We start from the raw sequence: 27,322 nt of genomic DNA, 5'->3' as shown, positions 1-27,322 counted from the left end.
GACCCCCATAGAGAAATGTCTGGTGATTGGTAACGACACAGTACAGTCCATCCATGTGGTAGGTGACCTTTGTGCTAGGTGTTCTCCATTTTGACAGCTTCACTGGGCAGTTAGCTTCCATCTCACTTGTACTGGTTTCTTGATGTGGTTGGCGTGGACTTTCCAGTTGGGGGTCCCTAGCTACTTTGGCGGTGGGATCCGGGTCATTGCTTAGACCACAGACTGGAGTGTCAATTTCAAACACATCACAACGGCATAAGTACCTATTGTCTTTGACAGTGCAGCAGGCAGTGTGTGGTGCTTTCCATCGCCCTTGAACTTGAATGAGCATTTCGGGGAGGTGCAACCTTTCCTTGTACACATCGTTTTCGAGGTACCCGAGGGAGTGTATGGACGCCATCGTGTTAAAGTAGTCATCTTGTGGATGGTACACTGGCAGCGACATGCTGAAGGAAACATACATTAGGTCCCGGTAGGCGCACAGGGACGGGCTCTTCTTGCAAGCAAATGGCCCTCTATTTGGGTGTGGTGTTACTATCCCTATATTTCGAATTGTGGAAACTGGCAGAGGTTTGCACTTGTCTCCAGAATGTACATTCATTCCACCACTATTATTAGTGTGAGTACAATACCATTGGGTAAGGTCGGTATCTCTTAATATATCAGGGATTTTACCTGCTTGGATCTCTCGGATGATATTAGTGACCTTGGTTAAAACAAAATTCCCATACGCAGTGCATATTACCTCTTTCCCCATACCATCCTCTCTAGCTTTCTGATTATTTATGTTTATGATTTTGTTGATTTTCTGTTGTGTCTTTTCAAACAACTGGGCAATATCTTTCATGTTATACACTGTAAACCTTTCCTCCTCTGCAAGCCCCTCAACACCCTGCAGAACTGGTTGCAGCACTTGCCGACCCTCTTTCTGTTCAAAATTTCCGATATGCCTGCGAATCGCTGACAAATCGGCTCGGTTCCAAATTGACATGCCAGATCCAAAAAGTCCTGGGATGGACCCAAGTATGCTGTCCAACCCCTTTAACTTTCTGGATCTGAAAATGCCCCTATGGGGAGTGAGGTTTGGTTCTGCAAATGGGTCCTGAGTTCAGCTTGCATGGGAGGCAATCAAATCTACCAGCAAGGAGGAGTAAAACAGAGACACATTTGTCCGGGCACATGAGCCGAATTCAGCCATGTTCCACTGGGACAAATTAAGTACCACGGGTACATGAATGAACTTAACGTTATTGAACAGAATTCCAGGGATTGATGTTGCCGTTAGGCCACTAGGTGGTCCCTCTTGCAGTGATGGGCATTCCAAGGATGTTGGTTCATAGTAGGGGATTGCAGCTGTATTTTTGAGCAAAGTTGTAGGAGCAGGGGTGTTAGTCTTTGGGGACACGTGCAAGGTGACTTTTCCTGGGACGTACTGAAGAGTGGATGCCTGGGTGTTGCTGGACAAGGGGATGGAGATAACAAAAGAATATTTCCACTCTCCGGCATCACTCAACCGTGTCTCTTGAATCAACAAGGATCCATTCTGAAAACTCATGACTCTATCCCGGTATTCAGTGATATTCTCTGCGACGCCGTTACCCCAGACGAGATGATTATCAATGGGACTCCACCAATATACTTGCTTCCCCACAGTCCCTACAATGGCCACAGGTAATAAATTGGATTCCCCCTCTAGGCAGTAGACAGGATTCTTGTCAACGATCACGCTGATGAGTGGTCCAGTCTCCTCTTCCTTGGTAGTTGTGATCAGCTGGAGCAGGATAACGATCCACATCGACTTCATGGCTCTAAAAGGAAAGAAAGCAGCACATTTTAGTTGATTTCTTTGGCTCCATGGAACTGTTTCAGTTGGTTCGCATGAACCCATTTATCTTGTGTCTTTTTGCCCGCCTCTATTCTGATTTTATATACAGAAGGACTTAATTTATCAATAATAGAAAATGGACCTCTCCATTTTTGACTTAGACTGTGATCCAGGGGACGTAGTTCCAAGAACATAACTCGGTCTCCTATGGCCCAAGTGTATTCTCGAACCCCTTTGTCAAAATACGCCTTGGCTTTCTTTTGACTTTTACCCATTTGTGCTGCGGCAAATACATGGATCTCTTTTACCACTTTTTGGAGTTTAAGGAGGTATTGGTCCATTGAAAGTCTGTCTATGGTAGGTGTATGCATCTCTAGCCAGAGATGTTTAGGGAGTCTCATCTGTCTACCTGTCAGCACTTCAAAGGGTGTCAGCCGGGTAGCATATGAGGGGGTTGCTCGGATGGCCATGGCCAGTAATGGCAGCAGATTATCCCAGTTCTTACCATTGATGTGTACAATTTTTTTTAGCATTGTCTTAATCTGCCGATTGGCTCTTTCAACCTGGCCTGAAGATTCTGGGTGATATGGAATGTGACATTTTTGCTCCACCCCTAACATCTGTAGGCAGGTTTTTACCACCTTTCCAGTAAAATGGGTCCCCTGATCTGACTCTATTTATCCTGGGAGCCCCCATCTACTGAACACCTGTTCCACTAAAATCTTAGCCGTATTTTGTGCAGTGTTACTTTTGGTTGGGAAGATCTCTACCCATTTAGAAAATAGATCTGTGACTACGAAGATGAATCTGTTGTTTCTAGAAGTGACTGGCAAGGGTCCCATGTAATCCATTTGTAAGGCATTCCATGGCCCTTCTTTCAGTCTAATTCGTAAAGGGGCATTGATCTTCCTTGGTGCGGGGTTAACCTGTGCACAGACAATACAATTGTCACAATACTGCTTCACATCTGTCATCATGGAAGGCCACCAACCTATGTTCTTGAGCCGCTCACCTGTTTTCTCTGACCCTTGATGACCCCCTGTAGGCAGGTCATGCACTAAGTAAATCATTTAATTTTGGTATTTTTCAGGAACCACCCAAGTTACTTCATCTCCATGATGTAACAATACCTTTTTATCTTCTGATAATGTGAGGTGTTTTATATATTTTGCCAAAGTATTCCCCTCAGAGAGTTCCGCAGTCTCATTTTGCAGTTTTTGCATTATTTCCTTAATGTTGTCATCATGCCTTTGTATGTCCGAAATATCCGGAACTACTATGCAGGATTTTGTGAGGGCACAAACACTGGGGCACAAGACTGGGTCCGGTAAATTCGACGGAATTTCCAAGATCTCCCCTCCCTGTGCTCCTTGTTTGGCCAAGCAATCCGCCGCCTCATTTTGTTCCCAGTATGGGGCAGTACCTGAATGACCTTTAACTTTGCACACCCATGGTTTGACTGGCAACTTTTGCACCAATGATACAATATATTTCAACAGGGATGCATGTTTAAGTGGAGACCCATCTGAGGACATGTACTGGTGGGTGTGTCAGAAGGGCAGAAATTCTGTAAGAGCATTACAGACCCATGCAGAATCTGAGTATAAAACAATTTCTTGGTCCCCTTTCATCAGTTCTAGGGCATGAGCGATTGCAGCCATCTCCGCAAATTGTGCTGATTTGACTTGACATGACCGAAAGATTGATGTTTGGGTCTTTGCTTGTGGATTGATATAGTATATTCCAAATCCTGCACGTGGAGAACCCTCCACGTAAAAACATGATCCATCTGTGAAAATTTGGCCTGCGTTTTCAGGGACTGTTTCCTTTACTGACAAAGGTCTAAAGAATTGTTGTGCCGCTAATTGTGGGGTGATATCACATTCATGTGGTACTCCCTGGTAAAGGAGGCCATGGGCTCTAGTGGACGGATTATTTGTGTGTTGAACTTTAATGTCTCGGTTCTTGAAGCAACAAAGCCCAATGGGCCAATCTGGCATTGGATACATTGCCATCCTTCACTCGGTCTGTGAGTAAAAATTTAGTGGGAGTGTGAGTTGTGTGCAGGATGACTGGGTTAAGTCCTATGATGTATGTGAAGTATTTCACTGCCCAAAACGTAACTAGGAGGTGTTTTTCACATAGAGAGTACTTCATTTCCACAGGAGATAATAATTTAGACGCATATGAAATGGGTCTCTGTTGCCCATGGATTTCCTGTGACAGAACAGCTGACATGGCTGTCTCTGATATGGCAGTCTCAATGTGAAAGGGCAGTTGGTACTCTGGGTTGGCTAATGCTGGCGCTTGCGCTAAAGCTTCTTTAAGCTCCTGCACTGCCTTGGTGTGTTGCTCAGTCCATTGCCATTGGGTATCCTTTTTCAACAAATCATACAGTGGTGCAGATTTTTGTGCAAATTCAGGGATGAAAGCCCGTGAATAATTTACCAATCCTAGAAAAGATCTCAGAGTCGGGATGCTCACTGGCAGCGGTAATTGTAGAATGGCTTTTACCTTTTCAGTTGCTATCTTACGTCCGTTTGTTGTCACTGTAATCCCAAGAAAAGACACAGATTCCTTCAACAATTGTGCCTTAATGGGATTACACTTCAGTCCCGCCTTTCCTAGGATCTGCAGAAGTTCCTCCAATAGCCGCAAATGCTCTTCTTTGTCGCATGTGGCTAGCAACAAATCACCCATGTACTGGAAAAGATTCTTTGGAGAAGGAAAATCAATTAAAATATCTCTCATGGTTGCATGAAATAACGTAGGAGAGTTATGAAATCCTTGAGAGACAGAATTGAAAGTATACTGTTTTCCCAGAAACGTAAATACAAATTTGTATTGACATTCTTCTGACAACGGTAATGACCAAAAACCGTTTGATATGTCCAGCACTGTGAAATATTTGTGTTTGGGATTTAACATGCTCAAAACATCCGGGACAGATGCAACGGTGGGGGCGCAATTGTTTGTAATACTGTTCAATTTGCGGTAATCGATTGTTAATCTCCACGAATTGTCAGTACTTTTGCAGATCGGGCCATATTGGTGCATTTGTTGTGGATACACATGGTCTGATGACCTTTTGGTCAAGCAGTGACTCTATGGTTTCCTGTATGTAGCTGATAGCTTCCTTTGGAAAGGGGTATTGTTTTTGCGGAACTGGGTCTGGCCCACCGATGTGTATTACCGTATTTACCTTTCCACAGTCATGTTTGTGTGTTGCAAAGGATCCCTGATGTCTTTCTATCACAGGCTGTAGAAGCTGATGTTCTGGGTGATCTGTAATGATCTCCAGTATGTCATATTTTAAATCATTGCGTTTGATGGCTGCAATTGTGTGAGAATCAGGTATCACAATGGTGCTATTCTGATCAGTTGGAACCCCTTGCAATAGTAACAGGTTGGTCAGATCCCACATACATCCATTGGGAATTAAGAAGTCTGAACCCAGCAGGCTGGTTTCATTTGGCAAACACATTAATGCTAATGGCTGTTTTAGGGTTTGTCAGGGGCTTGGACAAGGCAGACTCAAAATTATGTCCAGCAAAGCTCTGGAGATTCAGTGGCTTTCCTGAAGATAGTGTTGAGTTTAAGGGATCTTTGTCATGCATAATTGATATGGCCGCCCCTGTGTCGATTAACATGGTACATTGACGGCCCCTAATCAACGCTGACACTACAGGGCGCCCACACCTATCCAGAGAAATAGGTGCTAAAATTTTGGGGCCTTGTAGTTGTCACCATTGATGACGGTCAGCCTCTGTCTGGGAAGCTACCTGTACTTCTTTTCCAGGGCCTACTTGAAAGGCCTGTAATTGTTGTCACAACTCTGCATAAGTAGGAGCTCTTTCTGTGTCACTGACATGCTTGCCCTGTGATGGGTGGCTATGAGAGTTTTCTCTTCCTCTGCCTCTGCCTCTATAACCTGACTTCCCCCTTTATCCCCTCCCCCTCCCTTGTAAACTTTTGTCCCAGTTAGGGTTGTATAGAGGATTGGCTTCTCCTGGGGCATGGGGGCCTTCTACGGTGGTAGTCCTGCATTGTACTGCAGCCACCTTCCTAAACAGCTGTTTCTCTTCTCTTTCCCTAAGCCTGTGCTGTTTATATGCTTGGATGGCATGGAATGATCTATGTATTAATCCAATCACTTCCTCATAGCTATGTTTTCTAGGATCTATCAAATGCTCACATTTTATTCGAATAGCGGGATGGGCATTGTGTATCAGTAGGTTCTTATATTCCATGTCCTCTCTAGTGGTTTTACCATTGTTAGTGTTATATGCTGCCCACAATCTATTGGCATAAACTAAAGGGTTTTCCTCATTACTTTGTTTAATTTGATAGGCCACCATCAAACCTATAGCTGAGGGGTTTATGACTTTTTGCAATTCGGCCACGGTTACTTTGTAGCTCCCTTTGCCTTCTTTAATTTGATCTGGGAGTGCATTCCAGGTGTGGGCGTCAAAGGTTAATTGTAACACCTTAACTTGGTCACTAGGATTTCTCACACCTAAGTGCTCACACCTCTGTTGTACATTGGTTGCATGTGAAGTAATGTGTTCATTCGTTTTAATTTTGCCAATGAAATCCGCCACACTCATAAGGGTTTTTACAGGTTGAATTGGATATACATTGGGAATCATCTCATCTCATTTACACAAACTCAAATAAAAATGCAGAAAATACAGTAAAAATAAAACAATATTTCAGCTCACAATAAAACACTCTTTTATATTAGTGGAGAAACACTAATTATACTCACCATAACATTGAGCCTTCAATACAATAATTGACCCAGGGGACAATAGAACCAAGAGCTTTGAGAGTGTGTACTGTAAGCCCCCAAGGATCACTTAGGCCCCTTTCACACTGGGGCGGTGCGGGCATCGGCGGTAAAGCGCCGCTATTTTTAGCGGCGCTTTACCGTCGTTTTAGCGGCGGTCTGCGGGCGAAAAAGGGGTGGTATGCGGGTGGTTTTAACCCCCGCTAGCGGGCGAAAAAGGGTTAAAACCGCCCGCATAGCGCCGCTATGGTATTGCCGCTCTGTCCCATTGATTTCAATGGGTAGGAGCGGTTTAGGAGCGGTGAATACACCGCTCCTTCACCGCTCCAAAGATGCGGCTAGCAGGACTTTTTTCACTGTCCTGCCAGCGCACCGCTCCAGTGTGAAAGCCCTCCGGCTTTCACACTGGAGTGAAAGGGGCCGTTTTTTTTCAAGCGCTACACAGGCGCTATTTTTAGCGCTGTAACGCCTGAATACCGCCCCAGTGTGAAAGCAGCCTTATGGTGAATAGCCCTCTAGGCTGACAATAGTAAGGTAAACACAGCCGTGTTTACACTAGTATTTGTAACTCAATTCAGTAATACAAAAAAAAAACAACAAAAACTTTTGCAAGGTCTACTATACTATGCTCAGTGCACCTTATTTCACACTAATACACCAATAATAATCTTTCTCAAAGATTAGCTTCAGTATTCAGCAACAAGACTTCCACAGTTCTGTACTTTAACTGACAACAATGAGAATATTACTGCTTGTAAAATTCCACAGTAAACACAAACAAACTACTTTCTTGTAGCTATTTTCACTGTCTTATACACAAATGTTATGCATTTAGTGGATAGACCATTTAAATTAAAACAAAAATTTGTTGAACCTTTTCAATAAAATAAATGTACTCACCATGCAGGACTCTCAAGCAATTCTTAGAGACAGCAATGAAGCTTGGTGAGCACCAAAGAATGCAATAATAAAAAAAAAATAATAAAACTTTTCCCGCAAAGTTACTTCCTCCCCCTTACATCGACCGGTATATAAAGGTATATCCAAAGAAGTTTTTCAATTATAATTTTTGGATATTAATGAAAGACACACAAAAAAAAAATTATTAAAAAAAAAAAAAAAAAATTCTAAGCAAAAAATAATAACAAAAAAAAGAATAACTTGTGGTGTATATTCTCTCCTTAGAGTTAATCTAATACCCACTTAATAATAATAATAAAAAAAAAAAAAATAACATATAAAAAAAAAACATTTACCTATATTTTTCCCTATATAGATTGGATAAGCTGACTCAGCTTAAATTCCCCCTAATAACCTTTTTATCTAGATAGATTGAATAAGCGGACTCAGCTTAAATTCCCTTAATAAGCTTTATCTCTAATACACAAATTGTGGTATTATATTAAATACTTTCAGTCCTGTACTCAACTTCGTGGTCGCCACTGTTAACCTTTAAAATCTATATTTCTGATTTATCAATCAGAAGATATGATATGGGTTAAAAGAGAATTCTATTGACAAGGAAAAGAAAGGTTTAACATAACACCATTTATTAGAGTAAGTTACAGGTCTATCTAATACACAGAAAATATCTATAGTCTAAGTGAGAGAGTAAAATATTAGGTTAAAATACAACAAGAGTACAGATTACATTTATCACAATACAAAACAAGACATATGACAAACAGGTATACCTTTAAGTGCTGGGAGATGATCTGATAATTTACCTAATATTGGTCCATAGCTCTGGTCAGTTTCATCTGCCATTATGTTGGTTTTGGGTCCCATTAATAAAGGGCCATCTCTCATTGACTTGCACAGGACCACCCTGATTGGTTAGCCCTCTCCTCCCCTGGACGTATTTCTTGCAAGATTGGTCCATTTTCTCATAACTTAATTTCCCCTCAATAGCACCTCCTCTTTTGGGTTTAATTGGTTAGTGATAATTAGTCTGAAGCCCACTTAATTAAAGAGGAAGTTTGCTCTTGAATAGGGCACTTAACTATGCATAGTCCTAGCCGGGGTAAATTGTCCATTCCTGAACAGATCAAAGAAATATTTTAAGCATATCAACCACCCTTTGAAATGGATAAATGGTTGATTAGCACGGAAGAATACACAAGCCTTTATCTAGCAAATGAATTTGGCTCCGTACCGACTACACACCCAAATGGTATCTGTTCCTGGGCCTTTGACTACCACATTAGGTAAACAGCAGGACATCTCCCTAACACCCACACTTAGCATACCTGTAAGACAAAGGGATTTTTAATTGAATTATATACGCTGACCAGAAGTCTGTTCCTCAATTTGAAACCATATAGCCCTGTTAAGATAAAACTATTATAAACCTTCTTTATTTTTTATCCTAATATATACATCTATAATACAAATATTCCCAGTTGCTAATGGAGATTACTCATAAACTCCTCATAAGGCAACAGAGGTCTGCTTAGTGTATGGGACGTCCTGTATCAGAACTGACCATTCTTTTTTTCTACTTATTAGAATTGAGGTCGTTATAGGCCTCCAAAGTGAAAAAACGTGACATATCTCCAAAACGCTACAGTAAATTGTTTTCAAATGAGGTGTGCTTAGTGTATGGGACATCCTGTACTAAAACTGACCATTCCTTTTTTCTACTTATTAGAATTGAGGTCGTTTTAGGTCTCCAAAGTCGAATAAAGTGGCATATCTCCAAAACGCTACAGTAAAATGGTTTCAAATGAGGTGTGCTTAGTGTATGGGACGTCCTGTATCAGAACTGACCATTCTTTTTTCTACTTATTAGAATTGAGGTAGTTTTAGGCTCCAAAGTCGAATAACGTGACATATCTCCAAAACGCTACAGTAAAATGGTTTCAAATGAGGTTTGCTTAGTGTATGGGACGTCCTGTACTAGAACCGACCATTCTTTTTTTCTACTTATTAGAATTGAGGTCGTTATAGGCCTCCAAAGTCGAATAACATGACATATCTCCAAAATGCTACAGTAAAATGGTTTCAAATGAGGTGTGCTTAGTTTATGGCATGTCCTTTATTATAACTGAACATTCTTTTTTTCTACTTATTAGAATTGAGGTCGTTATAGGCCTCCAAAGTCAAATAACGAGACATATCTTCAAAATGCTACAGTAAAATTGTTTCAAATGAGGTGTGCTTAGTGTATGGGGTGTCCTTTATTATAGCTGACCATTCTTTTTTTCTACTTATTAGAATAGAGGTCGTTATAGGCCTCCAAAGTCAAATAATGTGACATATCTCCAAAACGCTACAGTAAAATGGTTTCAAATGAGGTGTGCTTAGTGTATGGGATGTCCTGTACTAGAACTGACCATTCTTTTTTTCTACTTATTAGAGTTGAGGTCGATATAGGCCTCCAAAGTCGAATAACATGACATATCTCCAAAACGCTACAGTAAAATGGTTTCAAAGGAGGTCTGCTTAGTGTATGGGACGTCCAGTATCAGAATTGACCATTCTTTTTTTCTACTTATTAGAATTGAGGTCGTTACAGGCCTCCAAAGTCAAATAATGTGACATATCTCCAAAACGCTACAGTAAAATGGTTTCAAATGAGGTGTGCTTAGTGTATGGTACGTCCTGTATCAGAACTGACCATTCTTTTTTTCTACTTATTAGAATTGAGGTCGTTATAGGCCTCCAAAGTCAAATAATGTGACATATCATATGAGGTGTGCTTAGTGTATGGGACATCCTGTACTAGAACTGACCATTCTTTTTTTCTACTTATTAGAATTGAGGTCGTTATAGGCCTACAAAGTGAAAAAACTTGACATATCTCCAAAACGCTACAGTAAAATGTTTTCAAATGAGGTGTGCTTAGTGTATGGGACATCCTGTACTAAAACTGACCATTCCTTTTTTCTACTTATTAGAATTGAGGTCGTTTTAGGCCTCCAAAGTCGAATAAAGTGACATATCTCCAAAACGCTACAGTAAAATGGTTTCAAATGAGGTGTGCTTAGTGTATGGGACGTCCTGTATCAGAACTGACCATTCTTTTTTCTACTTATTAGAATTGAGGTCGTTATAGGCCTCCAAAGTGAAAAAACGTGACATATCTCCAAAACGCTACAGTAAAATGTTTTCAAATGTGAAATGAGTGAAACACACTATATGGAGAAGCAAATAAGAGAAGAAGGATATGTGGAGAATCTGATTTCAAAGCATTGGAAAAAGTGGGAGGAGTTTTGCACCTCAGGGAACCTTAAGGAATATTTGTAAGTGAGGAAGTGAGGAGCGATGGGGTAGGTGGGAGGGATGAGGGCTGATTTATATATATATATATATATATATATATATATATATATATATATATATATATATATATTTTTTTTTTTTTTTTTTTTTTTTTTTTTACAAATATGTAGTAGTTGATGGATGTTAGGTAAGTTGATGGATGTTTTGTATGTTTTATAATTATAAAAGAAATAATAAAGAAAGATTTGAAACAAATGAGGTGTGCTTAGTGCATGGGATGTCCTGTACTAGAACTGACCATTCTTTTTTTCTACTTATTAGAATTGAGGTCGTTATAGGCCTCCAAAGTTGAATAACCTGACATATCTCCAAAATAATACAATAAAATGGTTTCAAATGAGGTGTGCTTAGTGTATGGGATATCCTTTATTATTACTGACCATTCTTTTTTTCTACTTATTAGAATTGAGGTCGTTATAGGCCTCCAAAGTCAAATAACGTGACATATCTTCAAAGTGCTACAGTAAAATGGTTTCAAATGAGGTGTGCTTAGTGTATGGGATGTCCTTTATTATAACTGACCATTCTTTTTTTCTACTTAATAGAATTGAGGTAGTTTTAGGCCTCCAAAGTCGAATAACGTGACATATCTCCAAAACGCTACAGTAAAATGGTTTCAAATGAGGTTTGCTTAGTGTATGGGACGTCCTGTACTAGAACTGACCATTCTTTTTTTTTCTACTTATTAGAATTGAGGTCGTTATAGGCCTCCAAAGTCGAATAACATGACATATCTCCAAAACGCTACAGTAAAAAGGTTTCAAATGAGGTGGGCTTAGTGTATGGGACGTCCTGTACTAGAACTGACCATTCTTTTTTTCTACTTAATAGAATTGAGGTCGTTATAGGCCTCCAAAGTCGAATAACATGACATATCTCCAAAACACTACAGTAAAATGGTTTCAAATAAGGTTTGCTTAGTGTATGGGACGTCCTGTACTAGAACTGACCTTTCTTTTTTTCTACTTTTTAGAATTGAGGTCGTTATAGGCCTCCAAAGTCGAATAACATGACATATCTCCAGAATGCTACAGTAAAATGGTTTCAAATGAGGTGTGCTTAGTGTATGGCATGTCCTTTATTATAACTGAACATTCTTTTTTTCTACTTATTAGAATTGAGGTCGTTATAGGCCTCCAAAGTCAAATAACTAGACATATCTTCAAAATGCTACAGAAAATTGTTTCAAATGAGGTGTGCTTAGTGTATGGGATGTCCTTTATTATAACTGACCATTCTTTTTTTCTACTTATTAGAATTGAGGTAGTTTTAGGCCTCCAAAGTCGAATAACGTGACATATCTCCAAAACACTACAGTAAAATGGTTTCAAATGAGGTTTGCTTAGTGTATGGGATGTCCTGTACTAGAACTGACCATTCTTTTTTTCTACTTATTAGAATTGAGGTTGTTATAGGCCTCCAAAGTCGAATAACATGACATATCTCCAAAACGCTACAGTAAAATGGTTTCAAATGAGGTGTGCTTAGTGTATGGTACGTCCTGTATCAGAACTGACCATTCTTTTTTTCTACTTATTAGAATTGAGGTCGTTATAGGCCTCCAAAGTCAAATAATGTGACATATCTCCAAAACGCTACAGTAAAATGGTTTCAAATGAGGTGTGCTTAGTGTATGGGACATCCTGTACTAGAACTGACCATTTTTTTTTTCTACTTATTAGAATTGAGGTCGTTATAGGCCTCCAAAGTCAAATAATGTGACATATCTCCAAAACGCTACAGTAAAATGGTTTCAAATGAGGTGTGCTTAGTGTATGGGACATCCTGTACTAGAACTGACCATTCTTTTTTTCTACTTATTAGAATTGAGGTCGTTATAGGCCTCCAAAGTGAAAAAACGTGACATATCTCCAAAACGCTACAGTAAAATGTTTTCAAATGAGATGTGCTTAGTGTATGGGACATCCTGTACTAAAACTGACCATTCCTTTATTCTACTTATTAGAATTGAGGTCGTTTTAGGCCTCCAAAGTCGAATAAAGTGGCATATCTCCAAAACGCTACAGTAAAATGGTTTCAAATGAGGTGTGCTTAGTGTATGGGACGTCCTGTATCAGAACTGACCATTCTTTTTTCTACTTATTAGAATTGAGGTCATTATAGGCCTCCAAAGTGAAAAAACGTGACATATCTCCAAAACGCTACAGTAAAATGTTTTCAAATGAGGTGTGCTTAGTGTATGGGACGTCCTGTATCAGAACTGACCATTCTTTTTTTCTACTTATTAGAATTGAGGTCGTTATAGGCCTCCAAAGTCAAATAATGTGACATATCATATGAGGTGTGCTTAGTGTATGGGACATCCTGTACTAGAACTGACCATTCTTTTTTTCTACTTATTAGAATTGAGGTCGTTATAGGCCTCCAAAGTGAAAAAACTTGACATATCTCCAAAACGCTACAGTAAAATGTTTTCAAATGAGGTGTGCTTAGTGTATGGGACATCCTGTACTAAAACTGACCATTCCTTTTTTCTACTTATTAGAATTGAGGTCGTTTTAGGCCTCCAAAGTCGAATAAAGTGACATATCTCCAAAACGCTACAGTAAAATGGTTTCAAATGAGGTGTGCTTAGTGTATGGGACGTCCTGTATCAGAACTGACCATTCTTTTTTCTACTTATTAGAATTGAGGTCGTTATAGGCCTCCAAAGTGAAAAAACGTGACATATCTCCAAAACGCTACAGTAAAATGTTTTCAAATGTGAAATGAGTGAAACACACTATATGGAGAAGCAAATAAGAGAAGAAGGATATGTGGAGAATCTGATTTCAAAGCATTGGAAAAAGTGGGAGGAGTTTTGCACCTCAGGGAACCTTAAGGAATATTTGTAAGTGAGGAAGTGAGGAGCGATGGGGTAGGTGGGAGGGATGAGGGCTGATTTATATATATATATATATATATATATATATATTTTTTTTTTTATTTTTTTTTTTTTTTTACAAATATGTAGTAGTTGATGGATGTTAGGTAAGTTGATGGATGTTTTGTATGTTTTATAATTATAAAAGAAATAATAAAGAAAGATTTGAAACAAATGAGGTGTGCTTAGTGCATGGGATGTCCTGTACTAGAACTGACCATTCTTTTTTTCTACTTATTAGAATTGAGGTCGTTATAGGCCTCCAAAGTTGAATAACCTGACATATCTCCAAAATAATACAATAAAATGGTTTCAAATGAGGTGTGCTTAGTGTATGGGATATCCTTTATTATTACTGACCATTCTTTTTTTCTACTTATTAGAATTGAGGTCGTTATAGGCCTCCAAAGTCAAATAACGTGACATATCTTCAAAGTGCTACAGTAAAATGGTTTCAAATGAGGTGTGCTTAGTGTATGGGATGTCCTTTATTATAACTGACCATTCTTTTTTTCTACTTAATAGAATTGAGGTAGTTTTAGGCCTCCAAAGTCGAATAACGTGACATATCTCCAAAACGCTACAGTAAAATGGTTTCAAATGAGGTTTGCTTAGTGTATGGGACGTCCTGTACTAGAACTGACCATTCTTTTTTTTTCTACTTATTAGAATTGAGGTCGTTATAGGCCTCCAAAGTCGAATAACATGACATATCTCCAAAACGCTACAGTAAAAAGGTTTCAAATGAGGTGGGCTTAGTGTATGGGACGTCCTGTACTAGAACTGAACATTCTTTTTTTCTACTTAATAGAATTGAGGTCGTTATAGGCCTCCAAAGTCGAATAACATGACATATCTCCAAAACACTACAGTAAAATGGTTTCAAATAAGGTTTGCTTAGTGTATGGGACGTCCTGTACTAGAACTGACCTTTCTTTTTTTCTACTTTTTAGAATTGAGGTCGTTATAGGCCTCCAAAGTCGAATAACATGACATATCTCCAGAATGCTACAGTAAAATGGTTTCAAATGAGGTGTGCTTAGTGTATGGCATGTCCTTTATTATAACTGAACATTCTTTTTTTCTACTTATTAGAATTGAGGTCGTTATAGGCCTCCAAAGTCAAATAACTAGACATATCTTCAAAATGCTACAGAAAATTGTTTCAAATGAGGTGTGCTTAGTGTATGGGATGTCCTTTATTATAACTGACCATTCTTTTTTTCTACTTATTAGAATTGAGGTCGTTTTAGGCCTCCAAAGTCGAATAACGTGACATATCTCCAAAACACTACAGTAAAATGGTTTCAAATGAGGTTTGCTTAGTGTATGGGATGTCCTGTACTAGAACTGACCATTCTTTTTTTCTACTTATTAGAATTGAGGTTGTTATAGGCCTCCAAAGTCGAATAACATGACATATCTCCAAAACGCTACAGTAAAATGGTTTCAAATGAGGTGTGCTTAGTGTATGGTACGTCCTGTATCAGAACTGACCATTCTTTTTTTCTACTTATTAGAATTGAGGTCGTTATAGGCCTCCAAAGTCAAATAATGTGACATATCTCCAAAACGCTACAGTAAAATGGTTTCAAATGAGGTGTGCTTAGTGTATGGGACATCCTGTACTAGAACTGACCATTTTTTTTTTCTACTTATTAGAATTGAGGTCGTTATAGGCCTCCAAAGTCAAATAATGTGACATATCTCCAAAACGCTACAGTAAAATGGTTTCAAATGAGGTGTGCTTAGTGTATGGGACATCCTGTACTAGAACTGACCATTCTTTTTTTCTACTTATTAGAATTGAGGTCGTTATAGGCCTCCAAAGTGAAAAAACGTGACATATCTCCAAAACGCTACAGTAAAATGTTTTCAAATGAGATGTGCTTAGTGTATGGGACATCCTGTACTAAAACTGACCATTCCTTTATTCTACTTATTAGAATTGAGGTCGTTTTAGGCCTCCAAAGTCGAATAAAGTGGCATATCTCCAAAACGCTACAGTAAAATGGTTTCAAATGAGGTGTGCTTAGTGTATGGGACGTCCTGTATCAGAACTGACCATTCTTTTTTCTACTTATTAGAATTGAGGTCATTATAGGCCTCCAAAGTGAAAAAACGTGACATATCTCCAAAACGCTACAGTAAAATGTTTTCAAATGAGGTGTGCTTAGTGTATGGGACGTCCTGTATCAGAACTGACCATTCTTTTTTCTACTTATTAGAATTGAGGTCGTTATAGGCCTCCAAAGTCGAATAACATGACATATCTCCAAAATAATACCCTGAAACCTGTTGGAGATGCAAAATAGAAAAGGGTACTTTAGAACACATATGGTATAGCTGTTACAAGTTAAGAGATTTTTGGGGTAAGATAACATAAATATATCAGCGAGTGACAGGTACTAGGATAAAGATAGATATAATGATAGTACTATTCTCTCTCACACCTAAATCATTAACACAGAAAGAGATAGAGTTTTTGCACTGTATGACTACAGCTGCAAAAGTTGTAATAGCGCGAAAATGGAAGAAGGAAAATGCTCCATTAATAATAGAGTGGAAATGTGAAATGAGTGAAACACACTATATGGAGAAGCAAATAAGAGAAGAAGGATATGTGGAGAATCCGATTTCAAAGCATTGGAAAAAGTGGGAGGAGTTTTGCACCTCAGGGAACCTTAAAGAATATTTGTAAGTGAGGAGCGATGGGGTAGGTGGGAGGGATGAGGGCTGATTTATATATATATATATATATATATATATATATATATATATATATATATATATATATATATATATATATATATGCATATATATATATATATATATATATATTTTTTTTTTTTTTTTTTTTTTGTTTTTTGAGAAATATGTAGTAGTTGATGGATGTTAGGTATGTTGATGGATGTTTTGTATGTTTTATAATTATAAAAGAAATAATAAAGAAAGATTTGAAACAAATGAGGTGTGCTTAGTGTATGGGATGTCCTGTACTAGAACTGACCATTCTTTTTTTCTACTTATTAGAATTTAGGTCGTTATAGGCCTCCAAAATTGAATAACATGACATATCTCCAAAATAATACAGTAAAATGGTTTCAAATGAGGTGTGTTTAGTGTATGGGATATCCTTTATTATAACTGACCATTCTTTTTTTCTACTTATTAGAATTGAGGTCGTTATAGGCCTCCAAAGTCAAATACCGTGACATATCTTCAAAGTGCTACAGTAAAATGGTTTCAAATGAGGTGTGCTTAGTGTATGGGATATCCTTTATTATAACTGACCATTCTTTTTTTCTACTTATTAGAATTGAGGTCGTTATAGGCCTCCAAAGTCGAATAACATGACATATCTCCAGAATGCTACAGTAAAATGGTTTCAAATGAGGTGTGCTTAGTGTATGGCATGTCCTTTATTATAACTGAACATTCTTTTTTTCTACTTATTAGAATTGAGGTCGTTATAGGCCTCCAAAGTCAAATAACTAGACATATCTTCAAAATGCTACAGTAAAATTGTTTCAAATGAGGTGTGCTTAGTGTATGGGATGTCCTTTATTATAACTGACCATTCTTTTTTTCTACTTATTAGAATTGAGGTAGTTTTAGGCCTCCAAAGTCGAATAACGTGACATATCTCCAAAACACTACAGTAAAATGGTTTCAAATGAGGTTTGCTTAGTGTATGGGATGTCCTGTACTAGAACTGACCATTCTTTTTTTCTACTTATTAGAATTGAGGTTGTTATAGGCCTCCAAAGTCGAATAACATGACATATCTCCAAATCGCTACAGTAAAATGGTTTCAAATGAGGTGTGCTTAGTGTATGGTACGTCCTGTATCAGAACTGACCATTCTTTTTTTCTACTTATTAGAATTGAGGTCGTTATAGGCCTCCAAAGTCAAATAATGTGACATATCTCCAAAACGCTACAGTAAAATGGTTTCAAATGAGGTGTGCTTAGTGTATGGGATGTCCTTTATTATAACTGACCATTCTTTTTTTCTACTTATTAGAATTGAGGTAGTTTTAGGCCTCCAAAGTCGAATAACGTGACATATCTCCAAAACGCTACAGTAAAATGGTTTCAAATGAGGTTTGCTTAGTGTATAGGACGTCCTGTACTAGAACTGACCATTCTTTTTTTCTACTTATTAGAATTGAGGTCGTTATAGGCCTCCAAAGTCGAATAACATGACATATCTCCAAAATGCTACAGCAAAATGGTTTCAAATGAGGTGTGCTTAGTGTATGGCATGACCTTTATTATAACTGAACATTCTTTTTTTCTACTTATTAGAATTGAGGTCGTTTTAGGCCTCCAAAGTCAAATAACGAGACATATCTTCAAAATGCTACAGTAAAATTGTTTCAAATGAGGTGTGCTTAGTGTATGGGGTGTCCTTTATTATAACTGACCATTCTTTTTTTCTACTTATTAGAATTGAGGTAGTTTTAGGCCTCCAAAGTCGAATAACGTGACATATCTCCAAAACACTACAGTAAAATGGTTTCAAATGAGGTTTGCTTAGTGTATGGGACGTCCTGTACTAGAACTGACCATTCTTTTTTTCTACTTATTAGAATTGAGGTCGTTATAAGCCTCCAAAGTCGAATAACATAACATATCTCCAAAACGCTACAGTAAAATGGTTTCAAAAGAGGTGTGCTTAGTGTATGGGACATCCTGTACTAGAACTGACCATTCTTTTTTTCTACTTATTAGAATTGAGGTCGTTATAGGCCTCCAAAGTGAAAAAACGTGACATATCTCCAAAACGCTACAGTAAAATGTTTTCAAATGAGATTTGCTTAGTGTATGGGACATCCTGTACTAAAACTGACCATTCCTTTATTCTACTTATTAGAATTGAGGTCGTTTTAGGCCTCCAAAGTCGAATAAAGTGGCATATCTCCAAAACGCTACAGTAAAATGGTTTCAAATGAGGTGTGCTTAGTGTATGGGACGTCCTGTATCAGAACTGACCATTCTTTTTTCTACTTATTAGAATTGAGGTCATTATAGGCCTCCAAAGTGAAAAAACGTGACATATCTCCAAAACGCTACAGTAAAATGTTTTCAAATGAGGTGTGCTTAGTGTATGGGACGTCCTGTATCAGAACTGACCATTCTTTTTTCTACTTATTAGAATTGAGGTCGTTATAGGCCTCCAAAGTCGAATAACATGACATATCTCCAAAATAATACCCTGAAACCTGTTGGAGATGCAAAATAGAAAAGGGTACTTTAGAACACATATGGTATAGCTGTTACAAGTTAAGAGATTTTTGGGGTAAGATAACAGAAATATATCAGCGAGTGACAGGTACTAGGATAAAGATAGATATAATGATAGTACTATTCTCTCTCACACCTAAATCATTAACACAGAAAGAGATAGAGTTTTTGCACTGTATGACTACAGCTGCAAAAGTTGTAATAGCGCGAAAATGGAAGAAGGAAAATGCTCCATTAATAATAGAGTGGAAATGTGAAATGAGTGAAACACACTATATGGAGAAGCAAATAAGAGAAGAAGGATATGTGGAGAATCCGATTTCAAAGCATTGGAAAAAGTGGGAGGAGTTTTGCACCTCAGGGAACCTTAAAGAATATTTGTAAGTGAGGAGCGATGGGGTAGGTGGGAGGGATGAGGGCTGATTTATATATATATATATATATATATATATATATATATATATATATATATATATATATATATATATATATATATATATATATATGCATATATATATATATATATTTTTTTTTTTTTTTTTTTTTTTTTTTTTTTGAGAAATATGTAGTAGTTGATGGATGTTAGGTATGTTGATGGATGTTTTGTATGTTTTATAATTATAAAAGAAATAATAAAGAAAGATTTGAAACAAATGAGGTGTGCTTAGTGTATGGGATGTCCTGTACTAGAACTGACCATTCTTTTTTTCTACTTATTAGAATTTAGGTCGTTATAGGCCTCCAAAATTGAATAACATGACATATCTCCAAAATAATACAGTAAAATGGTTTCAAATGAGGTGTGTTTAGTGTATGGGATATCCTTTATTATAACTGACCATTCTTTTTTTCTACTTATTAGAATTGAGGTCGTTATAGGCCTCCAAAGTCAAATACCGTGACATATCTTCAAAGTGCTACAGTAAAATGGTTTCAAATGAGGTGTGCTTAGTGTATGGGATATCCTTTATTATAACTGACCATTCTTTTTTTCTACTTATTAGAATTGAGGTCGTTATAGGCCTCCAAAGTCAAATACCGTGACATATCTTCAAAGTGCTACAGTAAAATGGTTTCAAATGAGGTGTGCTTAGTGTATGGGATGTCCTTTATTATAACTGACCATTCTTTTTTTCTACTTATTAGAATTGAGGTAGTTTTAGGCTCCAAAGTCGAATAACGTGACATATCTCCAAAACGCTACAGTAAAATGGTTTCAAATGAGGTTTGCTTAGTGTATGGGACGTCCTGTACTAGAACCGACCATTCTTTTTTTCTACTTATTAGAATTGAGGTCGTTATAGGCCTCCAAAGTCGAATAACATGACATATCTCCAAAATGCTACAGTAAAATGGTTTCAAAAGAGGTGTGCTTAGTTTATGGCATGTCCTTTATTATAACTGAACATTCTTTTTTTCTACTTATTAGAATTGAGGTCGTTATAGGCCTCCAAAGTCAAATAACGAGACATATCTTCAAAATGCTACAGTAAAATTGTTTCAAATGAGGTGTGCTTAGTGTATGGGGTGTCCTTTATTATAACTGACCATTCTTTTTTTCTACTTATTAGAATAGAGGTCGTTATAGGCCTCCAAAGTCAAATAATGTGACATATCTCCAAAACGCTACAGTAAAATGGTTTCAAATGAGGTGTGCTTAGTGTATGGGATGTCCTGTACTAGAACTGACCATTCTTTTTTTCTACTTATTAGAATTGAGGTCGAAATAGGCCTCCAAAGTCGAATAACATGACATATCTCCAAAACGCTACAGTAAAATGGTTTCAAAGGAGGTCTGCTTAGTGTATGGGACGTCCTGTATCAGAATTGACCATTCTTTTTTTCTACTTATTAGAATTGAGGTCGTTACAGGCCTCCAAAGTCAAATAATGTGACATATCTCCAAAACGCTACAGTAAAATGGTTTCAAATGAGGTGTGCTTAGTGTATGGTGCGTCCTGTATCAGAACTGACCATTCTTTTTTTCTACTTATTAGAATTGAGGTCGTTATAGGCCTCCAAAGTGAAAAAACGTGACATATCTCCAAAACGCTACAGTAAAATGTTTTCAAATGAGGTGTGCTTAGTGTATGGGACATCCTGTACTAAAACTGACCATTCCTTTTTTCTACTTATTAGAATTGAGGTCGTTTTAGGCCTCCAAAGTCGAATAAAGTGACATATCTCCAAAACGCTACAGTAAAATGGTTTCAAATGAGGTGTGCTTAGTGTATGGGACGTCCTGTATCAGAACTGACCATTCTTTTTTCTACTTATTAGAATTGAGGTCGTTATAGGCCTCCAAAGTGAAAAAACGTGACATATCTCCAAAACGCTACAGTAAAATGTTTTCAAATGTGAAATGAGTGAAACACACTATATGGAGAAGCAAATAAGAGAAGAAGAATATGTGGAGAATCTGATTTCAAAGCATTGGAAAAAGTGGGAGGAGTTTTGCACCTCAGGGAACCTTAAGGAATATTCGTAAGTGAGAAAGTGAGGAGCGATGGGGTAGGTGGGAGGGATGAGGGCTGATTTATATATATATATATATATATATATATATATATTTTTTTTTTTTTTTTTTTTTTTTTTTTTTACAAATATGTAGTAGTTGATGGATGTTAGGTAAGTTGATGGATGTTTTGTATGTTTTATAATTATAAAAGAAATAATAAAGAAAGATTTGAAACAAATGAGGTGTGCTTAGTGCATGGGATGTCCTGTACTAGAACTGACCATTCTTTTTTTCTACTTATTAGAATTGAGGTCGTTATAGGCCTCCAAAGTTGAATAACCTGACATATCTCCAAAATAATACAATAAAATGGTTTCAAATGAGGTGTACTTAGTGTATGGGATATCCTTTATTATTACTGACCATTCTTTTTTTCTACTTATTAGAATTGAGGTCGTTATAGGCCTCCAAAGTCAAATAACGTGACATATCTTCAAAGTGCTACAGTAAAATGGTTTCAAATGAGGTGTGCTTAGTGTATGGGATGTCCTTTATTATAACTGACCATTCTTTTTTTCTACTTAATAGAATTGAGGTAGTTTTAGGCCTCCAAAGTCGAATAACGTGACATATCTCCAAAACGCTACAGTAAAATGGTTTCAAATGAGGTTTGCTTAGTGTATGGGACGTCCTGTACTAGAACTGACCATTCTTTTTTTTTCTACTTATTAGAATTGAGGTCGTTATAGGCCTCCAAAGTCGAATAACATGACATATCTCCAAAATGCTACAGTAAAATGGTTTCAAATGAGATGGGCTTAGTGTATGGGACGTCCTGTACTAGAACTGACTATTCTTTTTTTCTACTTAATAGAATTGAGGTCGTTATAGGCCTCCAAAGTCGAATAACATGACATATCTCCACAATAATACCCTGAAACCTGTTGGAGATGCAAAATAGAAAAGGGTACTTTAGAACACATATGGTATAGCTGTTACAAGTTAAGAGATTTTTGGGGTAAGATAACAGAAATATATCAGCGAGTGACAGGTACTAGGATAAAGATAGATATAATGATAGTACTATTCTCTCTCACACCTAAATCATTAACACAGAAAGAGATAGAGTTTTTGCACTGTATGACTACAGCTGCAAAAGTTGTAATAGCGCAAAAATGGAAGAAGGAAAATGCTCCATTAATAATAGAGTGGAAATGTGAAATGAGTGAAACACACTATATGGAGAAGCAAATAAGAGAAGAAGGATATGTGGAGAATCCGATTTCAAAGCATTGGAAAAAGTGGGAGGAGTTTTGCACCTCAGGGAACCTTAAGGAATATTTGTAAGTGAGGAGCGATGGGGTAGGTGGGAGGGATGAGGGCTGATTTATATATATATATATATATATATATATATATATATATATATATATATATATATATATTTTTTTTTTTTTTTTTTGAGAAATATGTAGTAGTTGATGGATGTTAGGTATGTTGATGGATGTTTTGTATGTTTTATAATTATAAAAGAAATAATAAAAAAAGATTTGAAACAAATGAGGTGTGCTTAGTGTATGGGATGTCCTGTACTAGAACTGACCATTCTTTTTTTCTACTTATTAGAATTGAGGTCGTTATAGGCCTCCAAAGTTGAATAACATGACATATCTCCAAAATAATACAGTAAAATGGTTTCAAATGAGGTTTGCTTAGTGTATGGGACGTCCTGTACTAGAACCGACCATTCTTTTTTTCTACTTATTAGAATTGAGGTCGTTATAGGCCTCCAAAGTCGAATAACATGACATATCTCCAAAATGCTACAGTAAAATGGTTTCAAAAGAGGTTTGCTTAGTTTATGGCATGTCCTTTATTATAACTGAACATTCGTTTTTTCTACTTATTAGAATTTAGGTCGTTATAGGCCTCCAAAGTCAAATAACGAGACATATCTTCAAAATGCTACAGTAAAATTGTTTCAAATGAGGTGTGCTTAGTGTATGGGGTGTCCTTTATTATAACTGACCATTCTTTTTTTCTACTTATTAGAATAGAGGTCGTTATAGGCCTCCAAAGTCAAATAATGTGACATATCTCCAAAACGCTACAGTAAAATGGTTTCAAATGAGGTGTGCTTAGTGTATGGGATGTCCTGTACTAGAACTGACCATTCTTTTTTTCTACTTATTAGAATTGAGGTCGAAATAGGCCTCCAAAGTCGAATAACATGACATATCTCCAAAACGCTACAGTAAAATGGTTTCAAAGGAGGTCTGCTTAGTGTATAGGACGTCCTGTATCAGAATTGACCATTCTTTTTTTCTACTTATTAGAATTGGGGTCGTTACAGGCCTCCAAAGTCAAATAATGTGACATATCTCCAAAACGCTACAGTAAAATGGTTTCAAATGAGGTGTGCTTAGTGTATGGTACGTCCTGTATCAGAACTGACCATTCTTTTTTTCTACTTATTAGAATTGAGGTCGTTATAGGCCTCCAAAGTCAAATAATGTGACATATCATATGAGGTGTGCTTAGTGTATGGGACATCCTGTACTAGAACTGACCATTCTTTTTTTCTACTTATTAGAATTGAGGTCGTTATAGGCCTCCAAAGTTGAATAACCGGACATATCTCCAAAATAATACAATAAAATGGTTTCAAATGAGGTGTGCTTAGTGTATGGGATATCCTTTATTATTACTGACCATTCTTTTTTTCTACTTATTAGAATTGAGGTCGTTATAGGCCTCCAAAGTCAAATAACGTGACATATCTTCAAAGTGCTACAGTAAAATGGTTTCAAATGAGGTGTGCTTAGTGTATGGGATGTCCTTTATTATAACTGACCATTCTTTTTTTCTACTTAATAGAATTGAGGTAGTTTTAGGCCTCCAAAGTCGAATAACGTGACATATCTCCAAAACGCTACAGTAAAATGGTTTCAAATGAGGTTTGCTTAGTGTATGGGACGTCCTGTACTAGAACTGACCATTCTTTTTTTTTCTACTTATTAGAATTGAGGTCGTTATAGGCCTCCAAAGTCGAATAACATGACATATCTCCAAAACGCTACAGTAAAAAGGTTTCAAATGAGGTGGGCTTAGTGTATGGGACGTCCTGTACTAGAACTGACCATTCTTTTTTTCTACTTAATAGAATTGAGGTCGTTATAGGCCTCCAAAATCGAATAACATGACATATCTCCAAAACACTACAGTAAAATGGTTTCAAATAAGGTTTGCTTAGTGTATGGGACGTCCTGTACTAGAACTGACCTTTGTTTTTTTCTACTTATTAGAATTGAGGTCGTTATAGGCCTCCAAAGTCGAATAACATGACATATCTCCAGAATGCTACAGTAAAATGGTTTCAAATGAGGTGTGCTTAGTGTATGGCATGTCCTTTATTATAACTGAACATTCTTTTTTTCTACTTATTAGAATTGAGGTCGTTATAGGCCTCCAAAGTCAAATAACTAGACATATCTTCAAAATGCTACAGTAAAATTGTTTCAAATGAGGTGTGCTTAGTGTATGGGATGTCCTTTATTATAACTGACCATTCTTTTTTTCTACTTATTAGAATTGAGGTAGTTTTAGGCCTCCAAAGTCGAATAACGTGACATATCTCCAAAACACTACAGTAAAATGGTTTCAAATGAGGTTTGCTTAGTGTATGGGATGTCCTGTACTAGAACTGACCATTCTTTTTTTCTACTTATTAGAATTGAGGTTGTTATAGGCCTCCAAAGTCGAATAACATGACATATCTCCAAAACGCTACAGTAAAATGGTTTCAAATGAGGTGTGCTTAGTGTATGGTACGTCCTGTATCAGAACTGACCATTCTTTTTTTCTACTTATTAGAATTGAGGTCGTTATAGGCCTCCAAAGTCAAATAATGTGACATATCTCCAAAACGCTACAGTAAAATGGTTTCAAATGAGGTGTGCTTAGTGTATGGGACATCCTGTACTAGAACTGACCATTTTTTTTTTTCTACTTATTAGAATTGAGGTCGTTATAGGCCTCCAAAGTCAAATAATGTGACATATCTCCAAAACGCTACAGTAAAATGGTTTCAAATGAGGTGTGCTTAGTGTATGGGACATCCTGTACTAGAACTGACCATTCTTTTTTTCTACTTATTAGAATTGAGGTTGTTATAGGCCTCCAAAGTGAAAAAACGTGACATATCTCCAAAACGCTACAGTAAAATGTTTTCAAATGTGAAATGAGTGAAACACACTATATGGAGAAGCAAATAAGAGAAGAAGGATATGTGGAGAATCTGATTTCAAAGCATTGGAAAAAGTGGGAGGAGTTTTGCACCTCAGGGAACCTTAAGGAATATTTGTAAGTGAGGAAGTGAGGAGCGATGGGGTAGGTGGGAGGGATGAGGGCTGATTTATATATATATATATATATATTGTAAGGGATCTTCCCGGGGTAGGGTGTGTTTGGACACAGTTCACAGCAGACTTGGCATTTATAAAGCAGATCTTGGCGTTTATTCGTGGTACAAACAGTCCAGCAAACAAAAATATACAGCAACACCGTGCTTTCTAAGTACAACAAAAATAAAAGACCTAGCCCGGCTGGGCGCTTACTAACAGGTTCTTCTCACCTATCTGACACTTACAAACACAGCGTCTTTCGCCTGGATATCGCAGGGTGAGTTTTAGCTCCAGCAGTGGCTGTGCTTGCAGCTTCCTTCAACACACAGACTGTTCATTCCCTGGCTGAGAGCAATCACCTGCAGGCCCAGCAGAGCCTTTACCTTCCCAGGCTAATTAGGATCAAAGCTCACCTGATCCAAAACCCAGAACTGGATCGGGGGGTGTGGAATGACAGGTCCCTCTACCAAACCTACCTGCCATTCCATATAAACCCAGGCCCGGCAAAATTAAATAACAACTCAGCAGCATATCGCTGCTGAGAAACTGATCCATCCTGGATTTACCATCTCACACTGTGTAGCAACCTAGGTGAGATGTACACCCCCTCGATCACTTCTCCAGTGACATGTCTACATATCCCCCCCCCTCTTTTTCAGACCGGAGGGCTGAGCCTTTTGTCCCCACAGACAACTTACCCTTGACAATGCGTCAGCATTTGCCTGTAATTTCCCTGGCCTGTGTTCCACAGTGAAATTAAAGTTTTGTAGGGAGAGAAACCATCTAGTCACTCTTGCATTTCTCTCCTTGTTTAACTTCATCCATGTTAGGGGGGCATGGTCTGTCACCAACTTGAATTTCCTGCCTAGCAAGTAATATTTTAAAGATTCTAGGGCCCACTTTACTGCCAAACATTCTCGCTCCACAATGGCATAATTTTTCTCGGCCGGGGTTAGTTTTCTACTCAAGTACGTCACTGGATGCTCCTCACCATTCACTACTTGTGAGAGTACTGCACCTAAGCCTGTGTTAGAGGCATCTGTCTGGACCAGAAATTCTCGCCTGAAATCGGGGGTAACTAAGACAGGTGGTTGGCACAAGGCAGACTTAAGGCTTTGGAAAGCCTTCTCGGCCTCTGGGGTCCACGTGACCATTGCTGTCTTTCCGCCCTTTGTCAAGTCAGTTAGTGGAGCAGCAACTGAGGCAAAGTTCGGCACAAATCTACGGTAATACCCCGTAATACCCAGGAAAGCTCTAACCTGTTTCCTTGTCAGGGGTCTAGGCCAACTCTGTATTGCCTCAATTTTATTTAGCTGTGGCTTAATCAACCCCCTCCCAATAATGTAGCCCAGATATTTGGCCTCTTCTAGGGCTAGAGCACACTTCTCGGCATTTATGGTCAACCCCGCATCACTTATGGCATCCAACA

The sequence above is a fragment of the Lithobates pipiens genome, unplaced genomic scaffold (assembly GCF_037356315.1).
Source record: "Lithobates pipiens isolate NorthernLeopardFrog02 unplaced genomic scaffold, aLitPip1_a1.2 Scaffold_18, whole genome shotgun sequence".
Lineage (NCBI taxonomy): Eukaryota > Metazoa > Chordata > Amphibia > Anura > Ranidae > Lithobates > Lithobates pipiens.
The sequence above is the reverse complement of the archived record's forward strand: the minus strand, read 5'-3'. Positions refer to the sequence as shown.